The sequence below is a fragment of the Sceloporus occidentalis genome, unplaced genomic scaffold (genome assembly GCF_023333645.1).
Source record: "Sceloporus occidentalis isolate IW3139 unplaced genomic scaffold, rSceOcc1.0.p SCAF_5, whole genome shotgun sequence".
NCBI classification, from domain to species: domain Eukaryota; kingdom Metazoa; phylum Chordata; class Lepidosauria; order Squamata; family Phrynosomatidae; genus Sceloporus; species Sceloporus occidentalis.
The window spans coordinates 176,307,211-176,328,892 of NW_028316985.1; the positions used below are offsets into that span (position 1 = coordinate 176,307,211).

At 42.1% G+C, this 21,682-nt stretch overlaps 1 protein-coding gene across 6 annotated transcripts in view; it reads left to right on the forward strand.

Annotated features, from left to right (window-relative positions):
- Positions 1–21,682, forward strand: part of LOC149313197 (ras-GEF domain-containing family member 1B) — a 268,019-nt gene that overhangs the window by 208,357 nt on the left and 37,980 nt on the right. The window contains exon 1 of one of the 6 annotated variants that reach the window (XM_089526250.1): positions 20,695–20,942. The exons of the other annotated variants lie outside the window; for them this stretch is intronic. The gene's annotated coding sequence lies outside the window, so the exon portion shown is untranslated. Of the gene's footprint in view, positions 1–20,694; positions 20,943–21,682 lie in introns of those variants that run through there. 6 annotated transcript variants of the gene reach the window in all.

Below are 21,682 nucleotides of genomic sequence, written 5' to 3' on the forward strand. Positions count from 1 at the left end.
GGATTGGAACCTTGGACTATAACATACACAATTTAGAATTTAATGGAAAAGAGGGAGGCATGCAATCCTTAAATGTTTTTGTTATGGAGGAAAGCACAGTTTCCGCACTTTGAGAATCATTGTATGTGGGAAAAGCTTGGAATGCAACGTAAAATGTAACTTTGTGCAATTATGTGCACACTTTTTGTTCTGATATCTCAACTTTCAAAGGAAATATCTCATGCGGCTAAAAATGGGTGTGAGGTTCAATCTAGTATTTGAATATAACTTGAAGTATAGAATTGTGCTCTGACTATGTCTACCATGTTTCTTCTCAATATTATAATTGCCACTGCTGTTTTATTACATATTAATATGGGTAAAGCATATCATTTGCCCCTCCCAGATGTGTTGGGTGAATACTCTCATCATTTCCAACTCATTTGGAGTTGGAGTTGGTCATGTTGGCAGGGGATAATGGACACTGCAGTCCAGCACATGTAATAGCCCCAGACTAGGGAAGGTTGTGATAAACCTTCAACAAAAGCTGTGTGTCCGGTGCCACACACCAGGGGAGGGGAAAAGCAATCAAAACTGGTAATACTGTAGAATAAATGTTTGTAATCCAGGAGAAAACTCAAAATACCAGCAGAAAAATAACAAATAAAAACAAAATAGATATTTATTTATTTATTTATTTTAAAAATAGGAATGGTTTCACCTCAAAATGTATGCATGTCACTCCTAAAGGCATCATGGCAGAATCATTTCTTCGGTTGGCTCCCCTTTGCACGCACACACACACACACACACACACACACACACACTGTTCGATAAATCTGCCTCTAAACCCAGACATCACAATAGAAAGTGATTTGTGTTTGCAATGTTCATTGGATGCCACTGCTGAAACTAAAATAACGTGGCCTGACTTAATGGTGTGTGTGTGTGTGTGGGGGAGCCTGTGCTGCCCACCCCTGGTGTTAACATTACAGTCAATCAATTAATAAGTTGATATAAAGGAGTCAATAAATGAGTTCATGAACTGTGCCTGTTGTAGCCTAGAGAGATTCACCATCTAATCCCCAGGGCACACAAAACCAATCTAGGTTCACTTTCCCGCCCATGTAAAGTGAAAGATATCTGGGTGGCCCATTTCAAGGTATCATATCCTCCAACACTTTACAGATGAAATCAAGAACATGTGTGGCCAAACAACAGCAGAGTATGGCCAAGATAATAGAACTTATTGATGAGGAAGAACTGACAAGCTAGCAGAGGTTGCAGCATTTTGCTTTTGCCTGAGCCTACTAGGAAGGGCAAGACTCTGCTCCCTTCTCTCTTCTCCCTGAATTAATTGAATGCAAACAATGTTCACACTTCGCAGTCAGTTTGCATCAATTGAAGTACGGTGAGCACAGAAGTGCGAAAGTGGGAGAAGAGAGAAACTGGGGCATTTTAAAAGCAAATGAGGAAGTTGGGGGGAGGAAGTAAAGGATTCAAATAAGTTTGCCATCTTCATTTCCCCCCTCTTTTTTCAATGAGGTGAGTATGTATGTGGGTTCACTCACTCCTGTTGTTCTTGAGGAGAGGATATCTACACGTATTGCAGCTTTAGGGAAAAGAGTGAACAAACGTTAAGAGCATTCATCCTGTCTTTTTCCTCCAGTGGCTCACTGCTTTTCAAAAGACAAATTGTCCAGCTGTGACATACAGAAAAAAAGATGTTACAGATGTGAAAAAGTGGGTAATGACACATGAAGTCAAACCAGTTCCAAATTAAAGTTTGATATGTAAATATAAGTGATATATTGATAAATTGACAGGCGACAAGAAGGTGCACACACACACAGAGAAGGGAGGAATACATAAGCATACAGAACAATGCTGTTAACAGATAATTCAAGCATATACAATCCCTTGTGTATCTTTTGGAATAAAGATAATCACACAGTGTGTAATTACAAACAGTCTGATACTGCAAAAATGCAAATAAGTTGAGAGAGTAACCTGAATGCACATACACAACAGGATGCCATTCCAAAAATGTAAAGAGGAGACCCAAAATGTGTCTGAGGGGAAAAAATACTGGAGCTACAATTAATGTCTTTCTGGATAGTTGTGAGATTTAACTATTTGGCATTATTGTCTTCTTAAATCCCGAAGTTAAAAAGCTGTGTGATTTTGCTGCTTTCTGCACGGCTTAATGTCAGGCTAATGTCAAAATCACCTGACATGTCTGAAAACAATCCTGCTCTTGTGGTATATTCCCAGGATCTAAACCCCATTTATCCATGGGATTTGGGTGCTTTGACTCCCATGTGATAAATTCCTATGTTTTTACTTCTTTTATTTGTTGATTCCAAGACCCTTCACTCCTGTCTTTCGAAGCTACAAGTACAAGATGTACAAGTACAAGGCAAATGGGAATTATGTGGCTTTACAGATGCTGACCTGGAGCTCCCAGCATTCCTAACCATTGGCTATGCTGGCTAGGGCTGCTGGGACTTGCAGTCCAACAAGATCTGGAAAGCTGCATGATGCCTGCTATGATGAACAACTTTGGGGAAAGGAGGCTGAGTGCCCAGTTCTTTAGTACGCTGCTACAGACTAAGGTAGCCCATGGTCCAAACAGGGTGGTTCACTCCAAAATTTTGGGATTGAGGTACTCCCCCTCTCAGAGTTCAAGCTGCCTCTGAAAGCTGTTGGCTTCACCATGCCTTCTGTTATATCCAATGCCAGATTAAACACTACCACTACCACTACCAACAGTGAATTCAGTACCATCCAATATTTACTGGAACCAAGGAGCTTACGATTTGTGGAGTACTTGCTTGATCAGCATCCTTCTCGCTCGATTGCAGCGCAGATGTACAGAGCTTAAATGGCAATAAAAGTGGATGACTGAAAACTGCCCATAATGGAGTTTGAATTTCCCTCTAGGCTTTGCTATTCCTCTTAATTACCTGCCTGTGCCCTAGAAGTACTGTGCCATGGCAGCCTTTTTACCTTTTTTGAATGTGCCTATGTTGCATGGTTTTTATTAAAGGAATTACTTCCAGACTATAAGCCTGAAATCTGGATTTTTGTGCCATCGAGGTCAATGAATGATGGGAAAAATGACCTCTCTGACTAATACTAGACACAGGGCAGGAAGAAAGAGCCCAATATACCACTTCAGGAAGCAAGCCAAATATGACAGAGGGAAACAAGACAATCGGGCAGGGAAGAGAGCAGAAATGGGAAGGGTAGCAGACAATAAAGAGTCAGCATGGTGTCGTGGTTTGAGCATTGAACTACTACTCTGGAGATCAGGGTTTGATTCCCCACTTGTCTATGGAAACCCATTGAGTGACCTGAAGAGAGTCACACACTCTCAGCCTCAGAAAATCCCATTATAGGTTCACCTTAGGGTCACCATAAGTATGACTTCAAGGTGCACAACAAGAAGCGGAGAATAAACCTGAATCTTATTGTGACAAATGCCTTCTAATCAGTCCTTTTCCATAATGCAGGCTCAGTCAACCTCATGTCCTCTCAGTGTGCTGAACTGAGACTTCCATAATACCCAGCCAGCATGGCTAATGGATCTGCAGTCCAACATTGGAGTTCCAGTGCAGCACACTGTTGGACTGTTGTACAGGGTATGGTGGCCTGTTGGCCTGGGACATGGAAGTTCCAGGTTTCTAGCCTCCATTCAGCCACACAATTCACTCAGGTGAGTTACTCTCTGTCAGATGAACTCCTTCAGAGGGATCTTATTAGGATGGTGTGGAGGAGGAGTACAATGTACACTACTTTGAACCCATAAGAGGCAAGGCAGGCTATAGATGTGAGTAATGGATTATAAATAAAATAATGTAAACACATCTGAAGGGTGTTGGGTTAGAGAGACCTTTTGTAACAAAATAGTATGCTTCTTGTAGAACTGGGAGGTGCTGGTGATGAACTTCTGTGGAACTCAGAAACTATAGTTGCCGGGGGCTCTTTTATATTACAGACTGAGTATCCCTTATCTGATTTGCTTGGGACCAGAGGTGCTTTAGATTTCAGTTTTTTGGGGGAGAGATATACTTTTGAATAATTTTGTGCATGAAACAGAGTTTGTGTACATTGAACCATCAGAAAGCAAAGGTGTCACTATCTCAGTCACCCATGAAAAAAGGTTTTGGATTTTGGAGCATTTTGGATATTTGGATAAGAGATACTCAAGCGCTATACAATTATAATGTGTACTCAAGCATAATGTCTGCTTCCAATGGAATCTGGTGTTTGTAGTTTGGCAAGGCACTAGGTTTTTTGTCAGAGAATTCTAAGAAGCCCTCTAAACTGCAGATTCCAAGATCCCATATGATGCAGCCATGGCAAGTTAAAAGTGGAATTAGAGCCTTATAATAGTGTAACATGAAAAGGTCCTTGGCCTCAAGGTGCCACCTGATGTTCCAAGGACTTGCTGTGCCTCCCTGTGTTTGTAGATGGAGAGAAAAATTACACAGTGAGAAGCAGAAAGTTTTGACTTTTGTGAGATAGCAATATAGCCTGAGCATCCACTTTCAGCTAGTATCCAGGTTTAGTGTATATGTGTATTTCGTTTATGCAGGACTGGCACACCAAAAAGCCAGGAACCAGAAGGGGGGGAAAGACAGCTGTTGGGTACGGCATGCGCTTGGGCCCTTTATGCCAAATTGAGCAGTCAAGAGTGGGGTGCAAAATGCTAGACTTTGCAACCCGTGGGGCTTTCTGGTGCACAAACTCTGGCAGCACCAATGCAAGGCATGATAAGTGTGTGTGTTTGTATGCGCAGGTGTGCATGCATCTGCATGCCTGCATGTGAGCACCTATCTCCAAGTTGTCTATCAACCTTCAGTAAGTCCATGTTTTTCATAGGTGATTATCACACAGAGCCTTACCATCCCTGAAATGTGGCTAAATCGTCCATAAAATGTGTGGATGTGATAGCCAATTGCACTTGCCTTCCATGATTTAATCATCATTGAGGCATCCTGCTCCTCCCCTGTCAGCAAAGTGTTCACAGGGCAGCCATTTCTCCAGTAACGGATGTTCCCGGTTTTGAAAAATGACTGCTCCACAAACACTTTGATAATTGCCTTAGAATTTTCTTAGGTAAGGAATGCTCAGAGATGGTTTGCCATTGCCATTCTTCGAAATACAGCCAACAGCACCTGGTATTCTCTGGAGGTCCCCCATTCAAATACTCACCATGCCCGACCCTGCTTAGCTTCAAGATTTGATGTTTCAGAGTATTTAGGTACACAATTTGCTGGCAATACCCTTCCACAAACCTTTTGGAGTATCATATGTGCTATGGGCTAAGCCGCTTATGTTGGGAACCCTACCAGACATGACATCAAAAGTTTGCAGTTCCTTGGGTTTATTTGCCACCTGCCCAGTACCCACAAATTTTCACTGCCATCCACTCCAAGTTCTGGGCTGCCATACTACCTGGCTAACCAGGTTTTATGCAGATTCTGTGTGCATTTATCTGGATGCCTCTTGTGCTGGTTTCGACCATCAGGCCTAGAAACTGTTCTGGCTTTCCTCCAGCCCCTTGCCTTCTATATCACTTGCAAAGGAAACAATCCCAGTTGGTGGCATTAAGGAAGAGGTTTCTGTTGTGCATTACTTTCCAGGGCATCTAATATTTCTCCCAGATGTTTCATAAATACATCCATGCTTTCCAGAAACCCTCTGGATGCACTTCACTCACTTCCAGCCTCAAAGAGCACACAGCGTGTTCAAAGGCTAAGCAAACCATAACTTCAAGAACAGATATGCTCAGTGCAGGCCAACTGTCAAGATAGCTGTGGGAAAGGCAGCCCGCTTCATGCTTTCTTTTGAAGATTGGGATCCAAGAAGATATAATATAAACACAGGGAAAAGTAGACCTTGCATCAGAAAAGTGAAATTACATTGGCTAGAAAATCTTGAGCACTAAGTAAGAAAAATGCTTAGGGCATGGTTTCATCTTCAACTCAAATGAGCAGCTCCCTTTGAGAAGGTCTGCAGCTCAACAGTAAAGCACATGTACAAGACAGAGTTTTAAAAGCAGGTATTCCAACTGCAGTGTGGTGTAGTGGTTTGAGTGTTGAGCTATGATTCTGAAGACCAGGGTTTGATTCCCTGCTTGGCCATGAAACCCACTGGGTGACTTCAGGCAAGTCACACTCTCTCAGCGTCAGGGCAAGGCAATGGCAAACCTCTTCTGAAAGAATATTGCCAAGAAAACCCCATAATAGGCTCGCCGTAAGTAAAAAATGACTTGAAGGCACACAACAATAAATTCTAACTGCACAAATTCCACAACACCATAAAGAAGCAAAACCCCAAATAAACACCAAATATTCTTTCCTGCTTGCTTATACCATGTATCTACAGTTTTTCCATAGGACTCAGTCAAGCCTATCTACTATACAGCAATTATTGCTTGGAGAGGTGAGGCCAGCCACTTGTAGTTAGATCTTTGTCCATCCTGGCTAATAAAAGCTGCCAGTTGAGTGGTGGAGGCTGTAATTGCTTCTTTGAAAGAGAGCTATGACCCAGCCTCTCTTCAAGAAGGAATTGAAAGACCTTTGTTGAACAAACCTTTCATTAGACCCCACCTCACTAGGTAAGTATCAGCCAGTCTCTAATCTCCCCTTTCTAAGTAAGGTCCTAGAGTGAGTGCTTGTAACACAACTCCAGGCTTTCTTGGATGAAACAGATTACCTGGAACCATTTCAATCTAGCTTCAGGTCTGGTTATGAGACCAAAACAGCCTTGGTTGCCTTGGTGGATGACCTAAACCAGATGTTGGACAGGGAGTGCATGTCCCTGTTGGTATTCCTGTGTCTTTCAGTGGCATTTGAGTCCATTGATCATGGTATCCTCTGAATCATTTGGCTGATATAGGACTTTGGGACATTGCCTTGCAGTGGTTCTAGTCTTTCTTGGCTGAATGTTCCCAGAGGATGGTGCTGAGGGACTGTTTTTCAGCCTTTTGGCCATTATCCTGTACGGTTCTACACTGGAGAATATTGTCAACATCTACATGAAGCTGCTGGGAGCTATCTTCAGTATGCTGATGACACCCAGCTTTTTCTCTCTTCTTTACAACTGATGCCAAGGAAGCTGGAGTAGTACTGAATCATTGTCTGGATGTAGTAAAGAACTGGAGAGGGGGAGAACAGACTGAAGCTTCATCCATTCAAGATGGAAGTGCTGCTGGTTGGAAAGGATCAAAACTGGGACATGTGTGGCCAAGCAACATCAGAAAGTGGTCAAGATGGCAAAAATTATTAATGAGGAAGAACAGACAGACTGGGAGCAGCTACAGGAGTTTGTTTTTGCCTGAGCCTATGGGAAAGGGTGTGATTTTACCTCTTCCTCTCCTTTCTCCTCTGCTGCATTAATTGTGTGCAACCTGCTTTTGCACTTTGAACTCAATTTGTAGCAACTGAAGAGAGGACAAAAGGGGAAAATAAAAGGAGACAGAAACTGGGGCATTTCAAAAGCAGCTGGAAAAGTGGGACAACACTGAGACTGTAAAGTCACCCCTCCTTTCTCATGGACTTGAGGTCTGTGGTTTTGAATATTCATGGAGGGGCAACCTTCACTATTTTCAATGGGACACTTGCAGGCACACGCCCCATTCAAGTCTATGGGGCTTGAATATAGGTGGGTCTCCATTTTCATGGGGGGGAATCCCTATGAAAATGGAGGATCGACTATACTTGCAAAATTGGGACATCTGGAGGGTATGCCTCTTTCAGTCCACTGCTTATTCCCCTGTTGCCTCTTTCCCAATGAGCTTTTCTCTCTCAGAAATGTTCTCACTTTTGGGATCAGCAGATGCATTGCTGTACTATTTAAAAGGAGCAATGAAAAGACATATGGATGTATATCAGCCAAAAGCAATATCCCAAGTCCCATCTGCAACCCCACAAATATATAGAAAACTGGAAGTTGTCCCCTCTCCTTCAAAGCAGGTGGATGGCAAAGTCTAAGCCATTTGCTGTAAGGTGACTGGCCATCCTCTTTTTCCAGGCCATGTCCTACATTTCAACCTTCTGTCCAGAAGGAATATCAAAATGTCCTCCATTTTGAGCATGACTAAGAAGTTATGAATTTACATTTCTGATAGTGGTTTTAGCTTTTATTTTGTAATGTCGTACCTTTTTCTCAAGTGTCCAACATTTTGTGGTACTTTCTCCTCCTTTGAGGTTATGACATCTGGTCACCCTGCATTTGGTGAGGGTGGTCATTTGTGTTCCCTCCCCCCCTTGCTTCCTTTCTGTGCCTACCAAACAGAATTATTATTCTGTCTCTTCAACCTCTGCCAGACTGTTAACGTCTTAATGCTTATTCGGGTGTCAGAGAGCACTGGCAGACATCAGAGTAAATGGGAGGCTGTCAGTGAGGAAATTACTTACCATTCATAAAGTGATCGTTGCAGTGTGTCAGGTAGCATTTGAGCTTGGTTGGCATGCTGAAAGGAAGAATTGCAGGGTGTGGGGTGGAAAGAAAATTCAGGATTTAAAGCAGAGTGAAAAGGTCTGAAATGATAGGCAGCATTCAGTGAGAGAAGTGACAAAAACTGAAGTGCACCCAAAAGAGACATGTCTCCAAGTGCTCCACAACAGCTGTTTTATTTTGGAAAAAGCCTGATGTATTTCAGCCTATCTATATTTTAGTGGTCTTCTGCAAGAGCTACATAAAATCAATCAATCGATCGATCAATTACATTTATTGCACATGACCAAAGGTCATCACTGAAAAGTTATTATTATTATTATGAATGGAATAATAATAATAATTATTATTATTATTATTATGGCACATTAGAATATAGTATTAGCTATGATATTAGAACCAGATTAAATATTAAACCCTTCTTGAGCTTGAGTATCATATATATGCCAGTCATTATGACAATACAGAGTTCATTCTTTCATTTGAGACTTCATATTGAGACATAAAACATTAAATTATCTATCTATCTATCTATCTATCTATCTATCTATCTATCTATCTAATATAAAATTAACATTAAAGGGGCAATACAAAATCATATAAGGAAACTTACATTATACATCATAATATATATCATTCTAATTTTTGTACACTGCTTATGAAATCTAACTGCAGAAATGTCTGAAGCTGAGAATCTCATTCCATTTGCTAAACAAAACAGAAACACATGAACTGGGCTCAAGGTTTTTTTAAATTAATGTTAGCAGATGGTCAGGAAAAAGGGGCAGGAAGTGGAGTGGGGTAGCCTAGGATATATCATGCAACTGAGCTAGAAAATGTTCTGAGTGAATTTACAAAAGTGGGAGAAAATCAAGCTCTTCATTTAGCCCTCCAGGTATCAAAGGGGGGATTCCCACTATAGAAATAACCTGGTATGAAACCAAGTTATTTCCTTGCCGTTCACACTCGCTTCAAATGCACTTGGTGCACTTTGTGTGTATGTATGTTGGGGGGGCTACCCAAAACCTCACTTAACCTGGGATGTTTGATACTGGGGTTTTCCCTGCATTTTTAAAAAGAACTGCATTGATCTGCATCTTTGGCAGTGTGAATACGCTACCAAATCAGTTCAGCTCACTCTGTATCATTGAAGGGAATGGAGGCAGCTCTATTTTATCCTGAAATGATTGCGTGTGTGAATAACAGCGGTAAAATGACTCAGAGAGATTCGCAAACACAGAATGTAATGGTAACAACAATCACGATATGCATTGGCACGACAATCCACATCTCCTCAGGACAAAAGCCTAGTGTGAATGCCCCCAAAGATTTTAATTTTAAAATCCACTCTGCTTCTTTCTTCTCATTGTTATTGCAGAGTCTTCTCATTGTTATTAAAAATAAAAGAGCTATACACTGAGCACTTGGAAGTATGTCTCTTTTTCCCCCTTGTAGGAACTTTACTGATACCCTCCATAAGTCAACATCTACAGATAATTGAAATGTCCAAACCATTGCTCTTCCAATTTATTTATTTAGGGATAACTGAAGGTAGTGGCCATTCTGCCTTCTCCTCTTCTTCTGTCTTTTTAATGTTATTTTTTACTCTGGAAAAATCAGAGCAAAAAAGAAATAAAATGTAATGAATTAATTTAAAATAATTAAGTAAATGAATCGGACAGCATATACAGTGGGCCCTTGGTATCTGCCAGGTTTGGTTTCAAGACCCTCTGTGGATACTCAAATCTGTGGATGTTCAAGTCCCATAATATACAATGGCAGAGTAAAAGAGTGTCCCTTGTATAAAATAGCAAAATCAAGATTGCTTTTTGGAATGTATTTATTCTGGGAATATTTTCAAGCTGTGGATAGTTGAATCCGTGGATAAAGAATCTATGGATGGGGAGCTGACTGTAGTTGACAGAAAATGTTTCTTATGATAAATGTCTAGCAAATGCAGCTAGTTTCTAAATATGTGTTTATACAAACTCAACATCTATGCACCCATACATAGGGTTGCCATATCCCGCCCCCCGGCGGGACAATCCCGGTTTGGGCGGTGCCATCCCGGTCCCGGTCCGGTTTGGCGCCCAAACCGGGACGGCCCCGCCCACCGCGGCCACCTCCGCCGCCACGGCGGCTCCAAGGCCTTTCTGAGGCCTGGGAGGGCTCTCCGCGGTTGGAGCTCCAGCCGCGGAGACGCTCCCTCCCGGGCCCCAGCGAGGCCAGGGAGGAGGAGGAGGAGGCGGCCGCTTCCCACCGTGGCGATCACCGCGATGAGGGGCGGCCTCCGCCTCCTTCCCGGTCTGGGAGCCGGCTGAGGCTTGCTCCCAGACCGAGAGGAGGAGGAGGCCGCTTCCCACTGCTGCAATCACCGCGATGAGGGGCGGCCTCCGCCTCCTTCCTGGCCTGGGAGCAGGCCGAGGCTTCCTCCCAGGCCAGGAAGGAGGGGGAGGAGGACAAGGTTTTAAAATGTAGGACCTTTAAAAAAAATGGTCCTACATTTTTAAGCCTTGTCCTACATTTGTCCCGGTTCGGAGCTCCTCATTTATGGCAACCCTACCCATACATTCAAAATTTCCTTCTCCTTATTGTTATGTAATAGATGTATGATACTGAATTGAACTGAGTCCATTTCAGAATCTCCAAATTCAGAGCAATAACTTAAGTTCAGAAGCCATATGCCCACATTTTGCAACTAGAATCAACCTTCTATTTGCATTAACAGCATTTTTTTAAAAAATGGGGAACATAATGTCACAAGCAGCTTCTCTTTTTCTAAAAGACCTATGTGAATGATTTTATGTTTGCAGAAGTCAAGGATGACTTTACAAGGATATTTTGGTAGGTTTTATTTTGTGGACCCATGGCTCCAGTTGCAAAAGCTGCTGAATTATGCCAAAATGTGGCTTTCATGCACAAATATACATTCTAGCACAACCAGCCCAGTTCCAGGAAGTAGCAATCTTTCAGTCTCATTTTTTCTTAATGTCTCCAAACTCCACCAGGATTTCCTTACCATTTCTTTGTTTGCACTGGGTTGTGAGACATAGTCTTTGTTAAATTCCTACAGTGAAATTTGCATACATTCACATATTTTCCTAATCATTGCAATTTTCCCAGTTTATCTAACTGTTCCTCATTAAAAAAGCAAAGCATATTTCTCCATATTTCCTTTCAGTTCTGAGCACTTTAACTGTTCATTTTTAAAATGTGTGCATTGTTTTGCGTGTACTTTATTTCCTGGAAATGTCCTACAAACCTTACAAATGAAAAAGGCAATGTGCACATTTTTTTCCCAAGAAGGAGCCTTGAAAGCTAATGACCAATGTGTACTAGTTAGCATGCCCATAGTTGTTACAAGCAACCAGTGCTACCCATCTGTCAAATTCTGGAGCAAGGCATACCCTCCAATTGTCCTGATTGGTCAGAAACAGTCCCAATTGATCCTTTGTCATTCCACTTTTTCAGCAGCTTTTAAAATGTTCCAGTTTTTTCTCTCCTCCCACTTTCCCCCTTTGCCCTCAGCTTACTTCAGTTGCTGCAAATTGAGGGGCTGTACAGATGGGCAGCTGGATGCTGCCCCTGTTTCCCCTTGATTGGTGCTGCAGTAGCCACATGCAGCAGCACTAATCCACTCCCTCTAAGGAGCAAAATGAAGCTGCTACAAGCAGCTTCCTGGAAGGAGCATCATAAGTGCTGTGGTGTCATGACACCCCTTCTGCACAGTGCAGTTTGGGTGCTGTGCACAGCATGCATTATCAAGGCATGCGCCATGTGGATGGGCACGTGCCAAGATGGTACCTGGGTGGCACAGTGAGGGCTTGTAGCATCTGGACATTCAGCCCTCACTCATAAAGTGCCGGTCTGTACAGTCCTTGAGCCCAAAGCACAAAATAGTTAGCGTTCAGTTAACTCAACCGAAGGGAGAGGAGGGACAGAATTTTCTCCTTCCCAGGAGGCTAATGCAAAAGCAAACTGCTGCAGTGTGTCCTAGTTTGTGAGTTCTTCCTCATTAATAACTTTCACCATCTTGAACATGCTCTGTTGTGGTTGGCTGCACACATCCCGGTTTTCATCTGTTAAATGTTGGAGGGTAAGCTCAGCCATGAAACCCATTGTGTGGCCTTGGACAAGTCACAACCTCTCAGCCTCAGGGGAGGGCAATGGTAAACCTCCTCTGAACAAATCTTGACAAGAAAAACCCATAAAAGGTCCCCCTTAGGGTCGCCATAAGTCGGGAATGACTTGAAGGCACTTAGCAACAAAATGACAAGGAGCCACCTTGGTATCCACCAAGAAAGAGCTCTGTTGTTCCTTGGTGAATCATTTAAGTTTAGAAATGTTTGGTGTTAGACTTGTTTTTTAATCCAAGATATATCTGTCTGCCAACTCTAATAAAGCCAGATTTACTTGTACCTGTTTTTTAAATGAAGTTTTATTTGATACTTTGATACTCTTTAAAGGGCTGCTTAATTGCAGCCTCTCTCCCTAATGTATGCTGCATAATATTCATTTCTTGCTTACACAATCCCTTCTTAGGCCAATATTAGAAGTGCCAGGAAGTTTTTAATGGCTCTTAAATACCATGCATGCTGTTTTCTGTGCTATTGGAAAGTCCCATTTGAAGATGAACGGGAACTTACAGAAGTCTTAAACAAAACCTAGTGCTTTTGGTAGAGCAGCCATATCAGCGACTTTACCAAGGGGAGTCCTCTGTTTGAAATATTGTCACCAAAGTGTTCTCCATCAGAAGGCATCATTTATTTGGAGAGATGACTGTCCAGTTAAGATAGCCAGATGAAAAAGAAGACAGCTCCCTTGCACCTTAATAGATACACAGGGAAGGAAATTTCAGTAGGGCCAGCTTACATGACAAGCTACAATTGCTGAAATTTCCTCTTATGAACAATTCAATGTGTTCTACCATGATGAGATATTTCTATTTAAATTATAGTCATAATTTATAAATCTATATATGTTTTTAAATTAGCTCACACAAATCTATATATTCCCCTCCTTCTTTCGAGATGCATTTTTTTCTTCCTTTCTAGAAATATATCAGTGTCCTCCTTCTCTTTTGGAAATTGAATCTGCACAAGCTGCCAATTAAGGATTTTGTTCTTTAGTCAGTTGTGTCTGGAAGAGGAGACAGATGTTAGGGTCACATAGTTCTTTTCAATTATTGTACACTTCCACTTTTGCAATAAGAGTTTCACGAAAAAAGGAAGTTTATTACAGTTCTTAAAAAGAACAAAGCGCTCACAAAGCAATTCCAAAAATACTGCTTTTGGATGAGGAGTTCCATTTCAGGGAACTCCTGCAAACTAGCCTGCTTTTCCAGTTTTATTATCCTTTCTGCTTCTGTTGAAACTGGTTTTTATTCCCTAGACTCAGTAGTGACGGAAAAGGCCACCAAGCTGAACTTGGGGGAAAAAATACTCTAGAGTCAGCATTAATAACCAGAAAGTTCACCAAGTTGATCTCTACTCTCTCCCTGTCCTATTAGGGCTGCAAAACAAGAATCTCCCCGTTCATTTTCTTATCAAAATCAAACTATTTGGTTCATTTCACCAGAGGCTTTGTCAAACTTGGTATTTTCTATATTGTTTAATAGCTAGCCTTTTATATTATAACACAATCATTCTCTTTCTAACTCTAGGGTTCATCAATCATTTTTGAAAAATACATACCCCAAAGACATATAACCCTAACTACATGACAGTAGGGATAGAATTCAGAGACATAGCCATGTTAGTCTGGAATATCAGTATGCAAACGGATATTGAGACTTTGTGAGGAAGATAGCTTTCACACAGTCTCAAAGTTGGTACAAGTACATGACAGTGATTACGGTGGCATCCGCACTGCAAAAATAATCCACTTTGACGCCACTTTAACTTCAATGTCTCAATGCTAGGGAATCCTGAGATTTGTTGTTGTGGTATCAGAGCTCTCTGACAGAGAAGGCTAAATGTCTTACAAAACTGCAATGACCAGAATTCCATAGCATTGAGTCATGACAGTTCATGTGGTGTCAAGCTGCATTATTTCTGCAATGCAGATGCAGCCCCAGCTGAGTTTTTAAAATAAATATCAGGAGAATGTGGGTTGTGTCTGTAGCTGGTAAGAAGTCATTCTGTCATTCCTTACCAGTTACACTCCCACCTATGTGCAGATGTTAGCATTAGGGAGAAATCTATCCCATTGTTATGAGGGTAGCACTTTTTTTTTTACTGAGTTAGCAGTTGAAGAAGGAAACCTACCATTTCTGTACGCTATAGTGCTGTATCAGTGACCAGAAATATGAGGTTATTTCCCCTCCCCCCCAAAAAATGCTCCATTTTTTCATGGAACATTTTCCAAACCATCTGTGTAGATTCATACTTGTTTGGGTAGTTGCATTACAATCAATTAAGTGGGCTAAATGTAGGATATGAACTTTAAGATACTCTTCTAAGGAGACATGCATTTACAAACCCTAGTGCTCAGAGGAACCGGCTAACAAATGAATGCACTGCTAAGCTTGTTTCTGTTTAGCAAAATCTCTTGCCGCTTAATCAGTCACAAGTACAAATACTTGAGACAAAAAATGTGACAAGTTGCCTGTACTCACAGGCTCTGATTCATTCTTTGGTGAAATAATGTTTCACTAAATGTTCAACTAGTTGCATTGAATCACAAATTTTTCTCAGCTTAATAATAATAAACTGGTTTGCAAGCGGATCTGAACTGGTTTAAATGGCCCTTATTCGCACTTGCGCCAATTCCCTGATGTGGTTTGTGAAGGCCCCCCCCCCTGCGCTAAACCCATTTAAAGAGCTTCTTCCAGATCTGCTGAATTACCCACATCTTTTGCAATGAATCGATTCATCACTATTGTGAACAAGCTGCGGATCTGGTTTGGTTCCCTGTGGTATAGTCAGCTCTGTAACGTGACTCCATGTTGAATAGAATCATTGATGAATGGGAACGTGAGGCCAGTTCTGTGCACGCTTTGCTCCACCAGAAAAATCCATTGCACAGGCTCAAAGGATACATCCAACGTCATCAACACGCTTGTAGAAAGCACAGATGAGTCCTTCCTGAATCTTCATTCACGAAATAAAGCCAAGAAGAATGTGAACGTGAAGTGCATTAAATTGAAACGGTAACGTTCAATCACTGCTCGAATAGTGTGAACCTCTGTTCGGTGCTAAATCGCTTCATCAATTCGACTCAAAAACCTGTTTATACTGTAGTGGAAATGAGAACTGAAAAGTAGTGTAGTGAGGAACTGAGTGAAGCTGATGATACTGCAGCTCTACCTCAGAAAAAGAATGTTAAAATGTTGATATATCAGTTAGCTATGTGTTATTTAAAAATAATGTGCTTTCAGGTATAGACAAAGGTACTAGGTACTTTATATTGTTGCAAATATTTCAGTACAATAATGTAAACCAAATGTGCTGATTTAGATATTATTTAGAGCACTGCAAAAATCAATCAACCAGTTTCTACTTTTTTCAAAAAAAATCCAGAGATAGCATGTGACTGCTCCCTCAAAGGAATTGGCATTTAATTTAAAATACTGTAATTTCTAGTCATGTTATAGTTAGTTATGCCCTCACCTTTAAGTTGTATAATTATTATTGTTTCCTCCAGTTATACTATGTGTGTGTGTGTATTATTAGGTTGCCTATCAACTTATGGCAACTCCAGGAATTTCATTTTTTAAGGTAAGTAATATTCAGAAATGGTATTGCCAGTTCCTTACATCTGAAATATACCTCATAGCAGATGGTATTTGTTGATGGTCTCTCATCCAAGTACTAAACAAAGCTGACCCTGCTTAGCTTCCAAGATCAGACAGAATCTGGTGCCTTTAGGGTAAATTTAGAGGCTACAAAATGGGGGGGGGGGGGAATGGACAAAGTTGGACTAACAGATGCCAGAAGAGAGATGTTGTGGCTACAACCAACAAACAGGAAATTACACGAATGCCTACAACAATGCCTACATGCAAACTAGCAAATTCTGAACTCTGTAGCAGCTTTAAGATTAATTTGTGTGCTACAGGATTCTTTTATGTATTTTAATGCTAAAACAGACTAACACAGCTATGTCTTTGATTATTAGCAATTACTGAGTATAGGCATGATAAGGTTGTTACCTCTAACAACACAACACTGGGATCTGGTTATACTATATACTATGGTTATATCATACTTCTCCTGACCTGGTGCCCTTTAAATATTCCAGATTGCAGCTCCTATATTCCCTTGCCATTGACAATTTGGGTTGTGTTCTGGGAGCTGATGTCCAACATCTGGAATGTGAAAGGTTCCCCATCCCTGTTGCTTGGGAAACAATTGGCTTTAATGGTGTGGCTAGCCATTATAGATGGAGAATCAAATGAAGGTGCTAGGGGATTGTGTCACTATCTGACCCTTTCCCCTCATTCACCAATGCATTCATTGGCTGTTGAGTGGCCCACAGCTAGAACTGAAGGATGTCAGAAAGCCGATGAGCCTTTGCTTCCTCAATGGCTCCGGCATGCAAGGTGAAACTTGTTCCCATTGCCATTCTCTGTGTTTCCAATTGCTCAATTGTACTACCTCTTTGTTTCGTCAACCCTGGCTGGTTGATCAACTCACCCAAGACCAGAGCTCGACGGAAGTAACATGACTGACCATGATATATTTCAGACAGTGACGTAAAAACCCGCTCAGCCTCATTCACCTCCACCACACTTTACCTTAATTGCACATTTGGGTCTGCAAAAAAGTCTCAGCCAGATTTCCTCACCTACAAGAGCCTCAGGTAACATGAGTAAGCACTCAGTACTACTTCCTGACTCACTGTTTGGAGATGTCTGCTTGAAGCAGAATGGTACACATGCCAAAAGCCACCACTAGGTATGGGAAATATAATAATAATAATAATAATAATAATAATAATAATAATAATAATTGGATTTATTTATATGCTGCCCAATCACTGGGAATCTGGGTGGAAATATGCAAAAGAATTGCTGCATAATGTTTCCTAGAGGCACTGGGACAAATGTCTACATTACCCAGTTGAGTCTGCCCTTCTTGGATTGAAAAGTCTGTCTTCTGATCAATGCTTTTAGAATTTGGAAAAATTACTTTTTTCAGCAATGGTTCTTAGATTCCTTCAGCCAACATAGCTGGTAGCCATACTGTCTAGCAGATTTGGGGAAATATTATCTCCAAAAGTGAACCCTTTCAAGCTCTGCCTCCTTTTCACTGTGTTGGCAGAGATGAGGTGGCAACAAATTGTATCTCATAACCTCTAACCTTCTATTCACCTTCATTTTCCAAAAAAGCAGCTGAGGGAGGGTATCTGGATTCAAGACATGGTACACAGACAGAGAGAAGGGTTCTCTTACCACCACCACCACTCTGGTGCTATTAGAAATAGAACTGAAATCATATGGACAGAAAAGTTGTGCATCTATGCCCCCACAATAAGGAGTATGGATCATTCAAATTGGGTCTGCAGTGTGGGAGAAAGGGTTGTTTCCCCTGCTACTAACCCTGATTCAAATTACTCTCATTTTTTGCTGCTTTTTTAAAAAAATACAGATTTATTCAGAGCATTTATACCACACCATTCAGCCAAAAAGGGTCCCAGAGTGGCTTACAAATTGTCAATTTGACATTGATTTACATTAAGAGTTCACAGCTGCAGAACTTTAGCTGCCTTCACCAGTGGCATCACTGGGGTTGGTGTCACCTGGCCAGTACCTCATACTGCTTTATCATACTAGGGGGCAAACAGGATTAAAATGAGAGTTAAACTAGAGAAAACCAGGAAATGCCTGGTGTTTATCACATGACATTTCCTGGTTTTCTCTAGTTTAACTCTCGTTTAAATCCTGTTTGCCCCCTAGTATGATAAAGCAGTTAGTCAATCTCTCTCTCTCTCACACACACACACACACACACACACACTGACCTCCTCCCATTTCATGCCAGACAGCATGCTTAGTAATGTGAAGTCGAAGGCTTTCGTGGCCGGCATCCATAGTTTTTTGTGGTTTTTTGGGCTCTGTGGCCATGTTCTAGAAGAGTTTATTCCTGATGTTTCTCCAGCATCTGTGGCTGGCATCTTCAGAGAATGCTGACATGAAAGAGAGAGGGGTATATATACTGTTGATTGAGAGGAGGTGATTTGCATGTTGATCTGTGTATTATTCTGTTATTGAATATTAGTCCTTTAGAGAAAAAATACAAGGAATTAAATCTATTAGGAAGATTTAGCTTCCTCAGCAGCATTTAGCAGAGTAACATTCCTCAGTCTTCCATACTTCACTGACTCTGGCGAACTTAAGTAAATAGAAGCAGGCAGCATCAGGTTACAAAGTAAAGAACTTTACCAATTGCTTTTAGCAATCAGTTCTTTACTTTGTAACTTGATGCTGCCTGCTTGTATTTACTTAAGCTAGTAGCAGTTTACACTTTGGAATGTACATATTTTTGAAGTACCTGTAGCCTAACCTACAAAAATATTAGGTAAAAGAAAGAGCTCCAGTGAGCTTAGCTTTTTAACTCATCATCTTGAAGCTGAGGGAAAACAAAAAGAGAGACAGAGAGGGCATTTTTATATGGCCACAGGCCCTAGACTTTTCTCAGGTGACATGGGCTAGTTGTTTAGATACACAAAGTATTTATGACCATGCATTGCAATAGATAGGTGAGCAAATGGAGAAACTTGAAGTATGAGTATCGGCATTTGTTGTTGTGTGCCTTCAAGTCATTTCTGACATGGCTACCCTATTCATAGTCCAATGCACAAACCATTGTGTCATGCTGGTTCTCTGAGTATGTGCATGGGCAAGCCTTATACTATCTAAAATCCCCAATTGCTGTAACAGCAATGAAAGAAAGGGTGAAGTTTTCCAACATTCGTTGCAGGCAGATTAGCCGCATCAGTCTGTGGAATCAGTATGTAGAGAGACCTTTGAGACTAACTGAAAGAAGTTGGCAGCATGAGATTTGGTAGACTTCAGTCTACTTCCTCAGATGCATTTGGTGGAGTGGAACAAGGAGAAATGGTTTCAGAAATGGTTACAGATAGGAATAATATTCTTGATCACTGCTGTGTCCTAGTATTTCAGCTGGTTGCATTGATCCAAATGCTCTCCAATGCTTTAAACCAGTTTGATGGGGACATGTGTTTGCTGGTGCTGAATTGTAATTAATTGACACAGGAACTTTTACAGTTTGCACATTGCCTATCTTAAAGCTATTTATTTCTTCACATGGCTAATTAGAAAAATTGGCAAAGGTTTGCCAGCCAGACGGCCAACTAACAAATGATTTCATTTCTATAGTTTTTTTGTGGGTTTTTTGAGCTATGTGGGCAAGTTCTGGAAGAGTTTATGCCTGACATTTTGCCAGCATCTGTGGCTGGCATCTTCAGATTGCAGATACGTAATACAGGAGGAAGCATCTTAGACCTACAAACAATGAGCTCCTCATTAATTAGGCAGTAAGCATAGAATCCTAGAGTTGGAAGAGACTCCAAAGGCCACCCAGTCCAACCCCCTGCCATGCAGGAACTCTCAATCAAAGGTGCTACCAGATCTCTCTCATTATATAATGAAATAATAAAATTTTTATCTATACGCTGCCTCTCCTGTGGGATTGAGACGGCTTACAATAACAAATCAAATACAATATACGATACAGCATATATTTAAATACATTATGTCACTCCCCCCCCATTAGTGCAAAAAAAAAAGCATGACTAAGAACTCTATCTAGTGTGAAATGGGAGGAGGAAGAGGAAGAGATCAATGGGGGGGAGGTGGCACCATGAGTGACCGCACCGGGTGACACCAGCCCTAGGGGCACCAAGCCTTGTTTAATGGTTTTTTTAAGTTGCATTTTGCATGTTTTATAGTGTTTGAACTTGGGACTGTTTTAGATTTGTAAGCTGCCTTGAGTTCCTTGTACAGGGAGGAAGGCAGGACATAAATAAACATTATCGCCACCACCATCATGGTCAAGTGGAGATTGACTGGAGGGCAGCTACCAGCAACAAAAACCCCTCCCTCTCTCCTTGGCTGGGATGGGCTTCCCTGGTGCTCCGCCTCTTCTTCTCCAGAAGCTCCACCCCCGGCCTGGGATTGGTGGCCCAATTTGGGAGGGGCGGGGCCAAGGGACCTGGACCAGGGGGCGGGGTTGCTGCTGCTAGACTCCACACTAGTCCTTTCGCTGAAGCAGCGGAGGCTGTTAGTGCTGCGCGATCGCAGGGACTTTGGAAGACTCCCGGCCCTTTGGTCAGAACAGCATCGCTTTGCCTTTGGCAGCTGGGCTAGAGAGGGCCCCCGAGGCTGGGAAAGGACTCAGGGGTGGCTTCCCAGCTGCACCCGGACAGGAGGTGCCTTTCGTTTTGGAAGCGCGACAGGAGCTCGTCTACACGCTCCGGTGGGAGGTCTCCCGCGAAGCCTTGCTTGGAGGGGCCGGTTGGGTCGCAGGCAGGTAAGCCCCCGCTGTCCTCTTTTCCCCGGACGTGTCCTCCATTTCCTCCTCCAGCCCAGGAGCCATTCCAAAAGGTGCATTTGGAAGCATGGGGTTTATAGCTTCTAGTTGGGTCACGTCCTACACTGTCCTCCATTTTTTCCCGATGCTCCTTTGCGTTGAGGACACGCTGGCCACCCTGTCAAGGGGTTTGTGGTGGAAGTGTCTGGTCACAGAGACCCTTCTGTAGCGTTATGATTCCAGAGCTCTAGTGCCTCACAAAACTATAAAGTCCAGGAGTCCCTAGACTCCTATAGTGGAATATAGCACTGTAAACACACTGGGTGACCTCGGTCAAGTCACACTCTCTCAGCCTCGGAGGATGACAATGGCAAACCCCCTCTGAAGGAACTTGCCAACACCTTGATACGTTTGCCTTAGGAGTGGAAACAGCCCCAAGAATGGGGGAGGGAAGAGGAGACCCAGAGGTCTAACCAGAACTCAGAAGGAATCTGAGTTACATTTGCAAAAGGCAGCCTTTTTGAGCAAGGAACTGATAAGGGATCAAGAGCTGATGTCCCAATGGGAGTCACTGGGGGATGTGAGTGGTTTAGATCCTCTTCACAGGTGACTTTACAAACAGTCAAACAATCCCCTTCCTTGAGTCATGGGGGCTGAAATGCACTTACTATGTGTTTTAGATGGTACTCGGGGGAAGAACCAGACTGGAGTAGACTTGCAACCTGATCCCCATTCACTGG